Consider the following 13170-nt stretch of genomic DNA (forward strand, 5'->3'; position numbering starts at 1 on the left):
TTGGGTCCAGACGGTGGAGTCTCTCCTCTTCATGAGAGGGATGTGGGGGTGCATAAAAGGTAGGCAAGGTGATGGACTGTCCGAAATGGAAGGGTGTCACTACCTTAGTAGAAAAGAAGCCCTTGTGCGAAGCACCACTTTGTCAGGATGTATGGACAGAAAAGGTGGCATAGATGACAGAGCCTGGAAATCACGTACTCTGCGGGCAGAAGTAATGGCAACTAAAAAGACAGTCTTGATAGTTAAGAGCCGTAAAGGACAGTTGTGAAGCGGTTCAAACGGGGTAAACATAAAGTACGTTAAGACCAGGTTAAGATCCCATTGGGGCATAATGAATGGGATAGAAGGAAAGAGATATGTGAGGCCTTTAAGAAACCACCCAACTATAGGAGATTTGAATAAGGAAGGCTGATCTGGTAACCTCAAGAAAGCAGAGATAGCAGAGAGATATCCCTTAAGAGTGCCCAAGGTGGCACCCTGCCGGGCGAGAGAAAGAATAAAGAGAAGGACTTGAGAAAGAGGAGCAGATGGAGTATCGACAGATTTGTTGATGCACCATGCCACAAATTTTTTCCAACAACAGGCGTATACAGTTTTGGTTGAGGGACGTCTGGCTGCCAAGATAACGTCACAGACTTTGGGTGGAAAGTCAAAAGAAGTCAACTGTCGCTGCTCAATCTCCATGAATGAAGCTGAGTAGTTGCTCCCCTACTGCTGAGACAGAAGATCCTCCCGAAGGGGCAGTCTGATCAGAGGAACTATTGCCATGTTCAAGAGCTCGGGATACCAGATTCTTCATCCCCAGTCTGGTGCCACCAGTATTACTTGGGCCCGGTCTTGCCTGATCTTCTTCAGAACTCTGGCCAGAAGTGGTATAGGTGGAAAGGCAAACAGGAGGCCTGAATTCCACTCGCAACGCAAAGCATCGCCGAGCGAGTGCCGCCTTGGAAACTCCAACGCGCAAAACAGCTGACATTGCACGTTCTCTACGGAGGTGAACAAGTCTAACTAAGGTTCTCCCCACTGCAGGAAGAGACCTTGCGCCACCTCTGGATGGGGATGTCATTCATGATCGACCTCGCATCGTTGGCTGAGTTCATCTGCTCTGGCATTCAAGTAGCCTGCCAGGTGTTGAACCACCAGGGAAATGCCCTGATGTTGCAGCCAGCTCCAGAGACGAAGGGCCTCTTGACAAAGGGTCCACAACCCCACTCCGCCTTGTTTGTTGCAATACCACATGACGGTTGTGTTGTCTGTGAACACCTGCACTGCTTTCCCCTTGAGAGAGGGAAGGAATGCTTTTAATGCTAGTTGAATCGCTCGGAGCTCCAGATGATTGATATGGAGCCCGGTTTCCGCCAGAGACCAGATGCCTCTGATCTCCACCTCTCCCATGTGGCCACCCCATCCCAGGAGTGACGCATCTGTCACGACTGTAAGATCTGTTTGGGGAAAGGCCCTTGACCCAATCCTGATTTGTTAACCACCACTGCAATTCCTTCCGAGATCTGGACCTTGTCGGAGAGATTCCCCTGCTGCTGCGCCCACTGGAACATCAGGTCCTACTGCAGAGCCCGCATATGCTATCGGACATTTTGAACCAGCAGGATGCAGGAGGCCATGAGGCCCAGCAGTCTCAGAGACATTCTCACCAAAATCCAGGACAGAGGCTGAAACATCGGTATCATAGCCTGAGTATCCTGGACTCGCTTTTCGGGAGGATGTGCCCGAAACTGCACTGAATCCAGAACAGGTCCTATGAAAGGGAGCATCTGAGAAGGAGTCAGGTGTGACTTTGGCACATTGATAGTGAACCCCAGCAAATACAAAAAGTTCACCGTACTCTGGAGGTGGGAGACAACTGTCTGGTGCAAGTTTGCCTTCAACAGCCAATCGTCGAGGCAGGGGAAGACTGGGGCCCCTAACCTGCACAGATGAGCTGCCACCACTACCATCACTTTCGTGAACACTCGAGGGGCACTGGTAAGGCCAAAGGGAAGCACGTTAAACTGAAAGTGCTCGGGACCTACCACGAATCGAAGGTAACGTCTGTGGGCTGGCAAGACGGGAATATGGAAGTATGCATCTTGCAAGTCCAACACCACCATCCAGTCTCGGGATCCAGGGCAGATAGGACCTGAGCCAATGTCAACATTTTGAACTTCTCCTTTTTGAGGAAGGGATTGAGGGACAAAAGATCTAATATAGGCCGAAGACCTTTGTCCTTCTTTGGAACAAGAAAGTAGCGGGAATAGCAACCACAACCTACTTCTATCAACAGAACCCTCTCTAAAGCTCCTCTGGCCAAAAGGGCTTGGACTTCCTGGCAGAGAAGCGCCTTATGATCCTCCGATATCCGATTGTATGAAGGTGGCATGGCAGGAGGAGATGTCTCGAAGGGGAGGGAGTAGCCCTTTTTGACAATTTGGAGGACCCACTTGTCCAAGGTAATGGATTGCCATTAGGGCAGGTGATGTCAAATCCTGCCACCCACTGGCTCCGGATGTACCTGCAGGACCAAGGGACCGGGCCGTGGCTCAGGAATCCTTAAATTGCTTGAGCACCAAGTTCGCCTTGTCTCCGAGGAGAAGTGTGCCATCAAAGGGCATGTCCATCAAGGATTGCTGCACATCCCCTGAAAAGCCAGATGTTCTCAGCCAGGCGTGGCGTCTCAATGCCACTGTCGATGCAACCGATCTGCCCAGAGAGTCGGTTGTATCCAGTCCACAATGAATCATGAACTTCTCTGCATCCCTCCCATCTGTTACGGCTTGGGAAAGGATAGTCCGGGCCTCCTCCGGAACTGCAGGCAGCACTTGCATGACCGTATCCCAGAATGTTTGGGAATAGCAGCCCAAAAGGCATGTGGTGTACACAGACCGCATCGCTAGACTTTTGGATGAAAACAACGTCTTCCCCAAATTATCCAGTCTTTTTGATTCCCTATCCGGCAGTGCGGCAGGGGATGCAGCAGATGAAGAAGAAGCCTGGATGACAAGGCTCTCAGGAGTGGGGTAGTGGGTGAGGAATTTCAGGTCTGACGGCACAGGCCGATGGCGGCCGGCGATTGTCCAATTCACAGGAGCCCCTGTGCTGGGTCTGTACCAAGTACCCAAAAGGAAGTCTGTCAGTGCTTCATTAAAGGGAAGAAGGTGCTCGGAAGAGAAAGACATCGTCTGAAGCACGTTCGGTTAGGATATTAGGCTAACCTCCACAGAAGGTAGCTCGAGGTCCAGGACCTCAGCCGCCCTTCTCACCACCATGGAATAAGAAGCACCCTCCTCTATAGCCACGCTAGGAGGAGAGAGCATACCAGTGTCAGGGGAGGTGTCTAGAACACTGCCATCACCCAAATCCAGCACCCAGTCCATTTGGGGGTCAAGCTGGTATTCTAAAGGGTCCAGAGTCCCCTCCATACTCTCCCCGTACCCATACCCACAAGAATAAGGGTCTGGATCAACCCGGGTCCCAGGAGAGACCACAGAGAATGGAATCGGCGTCGAGCAACGTCGCAGGCTCCGGGTCGTCGGGTATGAGGATGGGATCGACGTTGATTGTGGGCGCAACCGACGTCGGGAGCAATGACATTTGACCCGATGCCAGTAAAGGTTGCCGTGGCATGACCGGCGTTGGGACGGATCCGCGATTGGATCTGGAGGGGCCCTCCGGAGCCATGGCTGAAGCCGATGACTTTGAAACCGAGGGAGCCCCAACCAAATCACCTGTGCCCAAAGGCGCTGAAGGTGGGTCGGACTGCCAAAAAATAAGGCGCATGGGCTCGTAAAATTATTTAAGTTGGGCAGAGGTGGCTCCAGCTCCCGAGAAGTAGGGGAAACGCGGAGCCGACCCAGATGAAGGCTACGTTGACGGAGGCCTAGAGCGTCGACGCTTTTCAGCGTCGCATCATCTGATCGACGGGGTGAAGTCGAAGAACGCTTGTCCTTCTTCGACTTCTTTTTGTGACCCGAATGTCCCGATGACTTGGAGGACGAGGAGTGGTGATGACTCCGTAGCCGGTCTGGAGACCTTCCTCTCGAACGAGACCATGAGCGCCGCGAGTCAAATGTCGGGCTGCCATGAGCTTTAGGGACCGCTCCCTCAAAGCTTTCGGGTTCATGGCCCGACACTCGGAGCACAACTTCGAGTTGTGATCGTGCTCCAGGCACCAAAGACACACAAGGTGTGGCTCTGTCACTGACATAGTTCGGTGACAGGAGTTGCAGAGCTTGAATCCGGTCTTGCGGGACATTCCTCGATGCATCCATGAACTCATCAAAAACTTCGACAAAAGTGTCGACGTACTCAAAAAATGACTGAGGTAGCTCTCTCTGGATCTGTGCGTAGGCTGGTGCAGAAAGAAAAAAACTGATGTCAGAGTGCCAGGTTAGCACCTATATACGACCGCAACTTCATCACGGTGAGCAGAATGCCAACAACGCCCACGGAGTTGACTGACGCCACCTGATGGAGCGCAGAGGTACTGCTTGAAGAAAAATCTCCGGATCCAGTCTGATGACTGGGAAATTCAAAGGTAAGGAATTTGCAACTAGAAGTCTCTTTCAGATTATACATTTGTTAAACGGGTTTAAAGAGTATGTGTATAATTTATTAGAATGACATAATAACAATATATATTTCCTAAAGAACTATACATATCTAGAATATACACATAATCAGATTATACATATTTGTCAACACAGGCATATGCAGTCCATTGCTGTTTGAATATGGTGGTTATGAAGGAAAGAGCCAACTCTTGAGTAGTTTTCTGAAAGCAAGACATTCATCTGTGAATCTTATATTTTAGGGTAATGAATTCCATAGTTTGGCTGCTTGGAGGGAAAAGGATGTACCACCTATTGTCTTTTTCTTGTATGGTGGTGTTCTAAGGCGGGGTTCCAATCTTGAGCAGAGGTTTCTTTGTTGAATGTATTTGGTTATTTTGTTTCTGATAAAAAAATGGTCCTGTTCCCTATATAGCTTTGTGGGTGATACAAAGCAGCTTGAAGGTCGATCTTCTGGCAACAGGTGACCAGTGTAGTGCCCTCCAGGTAGGGGAGATGTGGGCTTGTGGCTTTACATGTAATAGTAGCCTTGCAGCGGAGTTCTGAATATGGTGTAGTTTTTTCATAATAGATAGAAATGATCCATGGTAGAGGCCATTGGTATAACCCAGTTTGGATAGTGCAAGAGAGGTAGTAGCCTGTATCGTGTGTGGAAATCCAAGGTGAGGGAAGATGTATTGCAGAGTCTTCAAGGTGATGAAGCTTGATCATGCTAATTTGTCTACTTGGGCCAGGTGCACAGTGGGTCATCATTTTTCCAGTCACCACATGTGAGTATTTCCGTTTTGGAAGCATTCAGTTTGAGATGACTCCAAGTCATCCACTGATCAATGGCTCTGAGGCAACTGAAGATTTGTGAGTTTTCAATGTCTTTGGGGCATTCTAACTTAAATAATATTTGTGTGTCATCTGCAGAGTTGTAGCATGTGAGTTGAACATCATTGATCACATCTTGGAATGACATCATGTAGATGTTGAAAATCAAAGGTGAGATGATTGATCCATTGGGGACTCCTTTTGTGAGATAGGTTTTGGGCAAGAAGGGGGGAGAATAGATAATAGATGTAATCCAGTCGAGAGCGGTCCCTTCTGTACCTGCTTTGTGGAGTCTTTAAATTAGGGTGTCATGGTCAACAGTATCAAAAACAGCTGAGAGGTCCAAGAGAAGTAGTGTAGCAACTCCATTGCGATCGACTATATTTCTAATATCATCCCAGATTGCTATGAGTGCCGATTCAGTGCCTCTTCCTGTGAGGAATCCAGTTTGGTAGTCTCAAAGTATGGAATTGATTTCAATGAATTGTGACATCTGGGTGAAGGCTGCTCTTTCTATCAATTTGCCCAGGAAAGGTCCATTTGTGATTGGTCTGTAGTTGCTGAGGTCCTGTGGGAGTTGGTTTGTTTTCTTTAATAACGGATGTATGTATACCTTTTTCAGGTCTTCCGGAAAAGTTCCTGTAGTTAAAGAGTTATTGATGATTCTTCTTACAGGTGCGGCAGATGAAGTAGATAAAAGAGTGCTCTTGAAGAAGTGTGGTTGACAAGGGTCAGAAGGGCAACCGGAAGCCCTGCTTGCTTTGAGCAAATCATATATTCAACTTGTGATATTTGTTTGAAGGAGTGCAGAGGCTGGGTTGGTTTATTCTTGGAGGGGATTTTAGGAAAGTGGTTAGTGCTGATGGTTTTCTTCTGTTTTAAATAGTTATCTGGTGTCCCACCTTAATGCTCTCTGTTTAAGCCCCAATTTAATATAATACTTTATGTTTAACAAATGTTTGTCAGGGATTACCCACACTGGCTACTTTAGAAATGTTTTCCTTTATGCCGAACACATAATTCTCACATCGAGATTTGTGGATAGTGAAAGAGGGATTTCTGTACTGGCACAATGCTATTTACCAGCTATTACCTTGTCAATCTCCTTCCCCTATGCGATTGGGGTGGCAGCGGACCCAGGATGGGCTGCAGAACCCTCCCCCAACCACTGACGTCATTTAGGGGTCTCAAGGGCACTGCCTTTGCGACCCCTGGGCTGTCACTTTCGCTGCCCTTGGCCACCACTGGCATTTCGGGGAATTGCTGACCAATCCCCCAACCCGGGTGTTTTTTTAGGAGTAGTGGAGCAGTCATGATTGGTAAGCTGGGCAAAGGGAGAGGAGGAAGAAAATAAGTTACTTACCTGTAACTGTAATTCTCCAGTGTTGGAATCTTTCATGGATTCACATGCTTGAGTCATTCCCTGTCATCAAGATGGGACTCCCCGGTACCTTAAAAAGTAGTGTCAACATAGACATAAGTATACAGGCCTTTGGCCTTTTGGTTTAGTAACATGTCAGTCATTATTTTAAAAAGGACTAAACTTGAGAGTCCGCAATCAGACGTCACCACCCTGTAGCCCCCTACAGAGAGAAGCTCCAGTACCTCAGATTTTCAAAGAACTAGTGCTTATAAGTAGTACGATACTGAAAGAGGAAAATGTGAGCTTTCCAGGGGAGGGGGGAGGGTAGCATGCAAATCTATGAACAATTCCAATACTGAGGAGCTACAATTACAGGTAAGTAACTTCTTTTTTTACTCCAGTATTGGAACTTTCAAAGACTTACATGCTTGAATCAGAGTAGAAAGCAGTAATAAGAGCACATTGTTATGTAGGGTGTATGCATACTAATCAAGCCAATTACTCTAAAAGAATGCTCTAGTGCAAAATATACACTGAAGTCAGTACCTGAGCCACAAAACGTGGTTACCGACCTGAACATCGTCATATGAATGTAGTATATAGAAAATAACATATTATAACTCTAAACAATGGGCAACTAGCAAGGATGGTAGGAAAAAGAAAGGGTGTCTCACCTTTACTGAAAATGATACCTGAGCACTGCTTGGCTCACTCCAATGTTGCCCTTCGGGGTACAGTCCAGACATTAATGCTGTGCATAGGTGTGGGTAATCTTCCAGGTAGCTGCTCTGCAAATGTCCTAGAGAGGAACACCAGCAAACAGCGCTGTGGACGTTGATAAACTATTCTTGTGGAGTGGGCATGCGCCAAAGTTTGTAGTGGCTTTCTTGCCACTCGGTAACAATAGTTTATTGCAGCAGCTATCCAACTGGCTATGATTTGTTTGGAAAGGGGTTGACCTTTACATGGTGCGCTAAATGCCATAACTAGTTGGCTAGACTTGTGGAAAGACTTTGGGGGTTATCACAACTTTGGAGGAGGTGTTAATCCGTCCCAAAAGTGACGGTAAAGTGACGGATATACCACCAGCCGTATTACGAGTTCCATAGGATATAATGGACTAGTAATACGGCTGGTGGTATATCCGTCACTTTACTGTCACTTTTGGGACGGATTAACACCTCCTCCAAAGTTGTAATAACCCCCTTTGTTCTGTCCATGTAGAATTTGATGCATTGCTTTATATCCAAAGAGTGAAGAGACTTTTCGGATGGTGTTGAAGGGTTTGGGAAGAAAGTGTTTGAGAGAATCAGTTGATTAAGGTGGAAGTCCGAAGGGACCTTAAGAATAAACTTCAGATTTGTGCGAAGAATTACTTTGGGGGTCATTACAACATTGGCGGTAAAAGACGCTTACCGCCGTGCAGAAGACCGCCAATACACAGCCGCGGCTGCGGAATTCCGCCACAGCTATTATGACACACATCTCGGAAACCGCCAAAATTCAGACACCCACACAAGTCCGCCACACCAAAGGTCAGTGAAAAACTGGCGAAAACAAAACCTCCACCTCCACGCCAACAGAAACACGCCCATGCTATTAAGACCCACGAATCCATGCGGCGGTCTTTCAGCCGCGGTATTCCATTGGCGGTACACACCGCCGTGCTCAATATACACACACATCTCCAAAACACCGCCACATTTGACAAATCAAAATACACATACACACAACACTCCCACACACCCAATCCAATATAAAACACCCACCCACATCACCCACAAACCCTTACAATGAACAATTTGGAAGAAGCAGAGATACAGCAAAGCAAAGACCACACCAGCATACAGAGGCACACAACACCATCACTCATACACATCCACGCACAAAACACCACACACCCCTAAACATCGCCCCACATATCAAAATACACACCACCTCACACATCTCCCACACCACCCAATGGCACCGCAAAGACACCCCAGCTTCTCTGAGGAGGAGCTCAGGTCATGGTGGAGGAAATCATCCGGGTAGAGCCACTGCTATTCGGATCACAGGTGCAGCACACCTCCATAGCTAGGAAGATGGAGCTATGGCGCAGAATCGTGGACAGGGTCAACGCAGTGGGACAGCACCCAAGAACACGGGATGACATCAGGAAGAGATGGAACGACCTATAGGGGAAGGTGCATTCCGTGGTCTCAAGACACCAGATTGTGGTTCAGAGGACTGGCAGCGGACCCCCACCTTCTCCCCCACAACTAACAACATGGGAGGAGCAGGTCTTGGCTATACTGCATCCTGAGGGCCTCGCAGGAGTAGCTGGGGGAATGGACTCTGGTAAGTCAAATCTTTCACTACTTCATCCCTCACCCTACCTGCATGCTAGCACATACCCCCACCCTCACCCTCACCCCATCACTCCAACTCCTCACATATGAAACACCACTCCCACACACCCAACACTATATAAAACACACACCCAAATCACCCACAAACACCTACGACAAAAAATTAGTCACGAAGGCCAGAGAGACAGCACAGAATAGACAATCCCACCACACAGAGGCACACAACACCATCACCCACACAACATCCACGCACAAAACACCACACACCACTACACATCAACACTGACACCGCCCCACACATCACACACACCACCCCATGTCACGCTAAAGACACCCCCGGTTTTCCGAGGAGGAGCTCAGGGTCATGGTGGAGGAAATCCTACGGGTAGAGCCACATCTATTTGGCTCACAGGTGCAGCACACATCCATAGCCAGGAAGATGGAGCTGTGGCGCAGAATAGTCGACAGGGTCAACGCAGTGGGACAGCATCCAAGAAATCGGGACAACATCAGGAAGAGGTGGAACGACCTACGGGGGAAGGTGCATTCAGCGGTCTCCAGGCACAACATCGCGATTCAGCAGACTGGCGGCGGACCCCCACCTCCTCCCCCACAACTAACAACATGGGAGGAGCAAGTCTTGACCATCATGCATCCTGAGGGCCTCGGAGGAGTCGGTGGTGGAATGGACACTGGTAAGTCAAATCTTAACTATCAGATCCACCACCCTACCTGCATGCTATCACACACACACACCCTCACACCCTCCCCTATCACTCCAACTCCTCACTAATGTACTAAGAACACAAACCACACATCCCAACACCAAGCCCTGCATGACACAACTAGGCATGGACACCCATCACTAAAGCATGCTCACTGCACATACCCATAACACCCCCCCAACCATCATCACACAAGCCCCCACACAGGAATGCTTACACTGGGGTACACGGTCACCCACCCATTGCACACCATTACACACACACATGCAATAATCATGCTCTTATGCACCTGCAGGATCATGAAGGACCGTCACCACACCGGAGGGTCCAGACAACTCCACTCCACCCACAGAAGAGGCCCACAGAGACGATAGCAGCTCTGCCCTACTGGATCCTGATGACCAGCCCGGACCATTGTGGGCCTCGGGACAGTCGGTTCCCCTTGCACAGGCACAGCCCAACACTGACCTTCCACCCTCTGGTAACACCAGCACAGCACCCACCCAGCGGGCCCAAACCTCCGTACCCAGGACAGGTCAATCAGCGGTGTGTCCACCACTACAGGGAACCCAGGATAACCCACCACCCCAACAACAACAGGGACCTGGGGGCAGTGGTAGTGGGCACACGGTCCAGGGGACGGAGGCCCAGGAACACAGGGGAACCGGGCGGGCTGCTGTGCGACAGGGGGCGGACAGGCCAAGGGAACCCACTCTCCACGAGGCCCTCTCCTCCATCATGGGAGCATACCACCACTCCCAGGAGACGATGGCGACGGTCCTGGCCAAGTTTCAGGAGACCCAGCGCATGCAGGACGAACTGTATTTGGGGTTCAGGGAGGAGCTCAGGACCATCAGCTCTGCCTTGGGCACCATCGTAGGGGTGCTGAAGGACATACAGCAGACCTTGAGGGACACCGTGGCACTCCAAAGGGCCCCTGACACTAGCATGGATGATAAATTGCCAACCACCTCCGCCGGCGCTAGTGGACAGAAGGCACCGGCAAAGGACCACCACACCAGCACCCCACCCCCTGCAGACGGAGAACCACCCCGCATGCGGTCCCTGAGATCCAGGAACAGGACAGAGCAAGATGGCAAGACCCCCGCCAGGAAATGAGACCACCCTGATTGTCCTCCCATTGTCCCACTTTGTTACCCTGTCCATACTTAAACTGCCCCAGCTCCACTTCCTATGCCCATATGGGCAGTGCACCTGTGAGACTAATAGACTGGACTCACCATTTTACAACCCCCCTCCATTTTTGAGCACTTAAAAAAACACCCTTGAACCACGAAAAAATGTTGAGTCAGTCTATGATTTGGTAAAATGTATTATCAATGACAGTGTCAAAATGCGTTTCTAGTTGTAAAGGCAACATACCTATGTCACACATCACAAGTCCTTGAAGGATGCATGCAGATGACACACGTTGGTAACCACACCTGTGAAACCGTAATGGAAAGGTACAACTCAGTTACCAAATAATGCTATGAAATTACACACAGGATAGAGGAAGACGTGTGACAGTGAATGTAATTGTAAAAAAGAAAATGTTCTCACCTGTGTGTCACTGGAAATATTGCTGTATGACTGACTCCCTGTTGTCGTTGTCTTCTTCCTCAGCTTCCTCCTCATCACTGTCCACAGGCTCCAAAGGCTCCACAGCTGCCACAACACCGTCATCTGGACCATCCTCCTGCAGAAAAGGCACCTGGCATCGCAATGCAAGATTGTGAAGCATCGAGCAGGCGTTGATGATCTGGCACGCCTTCTTTGGTGAGTAGAATAGGGAACCACCTGTCATATGGAGGCACCTGAACCTGGCCTTCAGGAGGCCGAAGGTGCGTTCGATCACCCTCCTAGTCCGCCCATGGGCCTCATTGTAGCGTTCCTCTGCCCTGGTCCTGGGATTCCTCACTGGGGTCAATAGCCATGACAGGTTGGGGTAACCAGAATCCCCTAATAGCCACACACGGTGCCTCTGGAGTTGACCCATCATATCAGGGATGCTGCTATTTCGCAGGATGTAGGCGTCATGCACAGAGCCAGGGAACATAGCATTTACCTGGGAGATGTACTGGTCTGCCAAACATACCATCTGTACATTCATAGAATGATAACTCTTCCGGTTCCTGTACACCTGTTCACTCCTGTGGGGGAGAGACCAGAGCTACATGGGTCCCTTCAATAGCACCTATGACGTTGGGGATATGTCTAAGGGCATAGAAGTCACCTTTCACTGTAGCCAAATCTTCCACCTCAGGGAAAATGATGTATCTCCTTCTGTGTTTCAGCAGGGCAGACAACACTCTGGACAACACGTTGGAAAACATAGGCTGAGACATCCCTGATGCCATGGCCACTGTTGTCTGAAATGAACCACTTGCAAGGAAATGGAGCACTGACCGCACTTGCACGTCAGGGGGGATTCCAGTGGGATGGCGGATTGGTGACATCAGGTCTGGCTCCAACTGGGTACATAGGGGGTCATTCCTACTGCCGCCCGCCAAGCGGGAACCGCCACTTGGCCGCTCCGCGGTCAAAAGACCGCGGAGGCCATTCTGGCTTTCCTGCTGGGCCGGCGGGCGCCTGCCAAGGGAGCACCCACCGGCCCAGCGGGAAAGGCCCTGCAACCCAGAAGCCGGCTCCGAATGGAGCCGGCGGTGTTGCAGGGGTGCGACGGGTGCAGTTGCACCCGTCGCGATTTTCACTGTCTGCTAAGCAGACAGTGAAAATCATGCTGGGGCCCTGTTAGGGGGCCCCTGCACTGCCCATGCCAGTGGCATGGGCAGTGCAGGGGCCCCCAGGGGCCCCACGACACCCGTTCCTGCCATCCTGTTCCTGGCAGTAAAAACCGCCAGAAACAGGGTGGCGGGAAGGGGGTCGGAATCTCCATGGCATGGAGATTCAGCCCAGACAGGGGAAATCCGTCAGGAAACCGCCGGATCCCCTTTTCTGACCGCGGCTTTACCGCCGCGGTCAGAATGGGCAGGGAAGCACCGGCAGCCTGTTGGCGGTGCTTCCGTCATGTTAGCCCTGGCAGTCGCGGACCGCCAGGGTTAGAATGACCCCCATAGTTCCTGGATAGTGGCACGGTCAAACCTGTAGGTGCCGATTAAATGTCGCTCCTCCATTGTCAACAGGTCCACCAGCGGTCGGTACACCAGAGGATTCCGCCATCTTCTCAATTGTCCCAAATGACGGTGCCTAGGAAGGACAACAGCGACCACAGAGTCAACTTTTTTCCAGGTATGTACCCACAGTTACACAGAACACAACACCAAACACAAAACCCTTCCTGTATGTTTGTTGAGTGTAGGCCTAGCTATGTGTGACGCAGAAGTAAA

Source organism: Pleurodeles waltl, chromosome 2_2 (genome assembly GCF_031143425.1).
Source record: "Pleurodeles waltl isolate 20211129_DDA chromosome 2_2, aPleWal1.hap1.20221129, whole genome shotgun sequence".
Taxonomy (NCBI): domain Eukaryota; kingdom Metazoa; phylum Chordata; class Amphibia; order Caudata; family Salamandridae; genus Pleurodeles; species Pleurodeles waltl.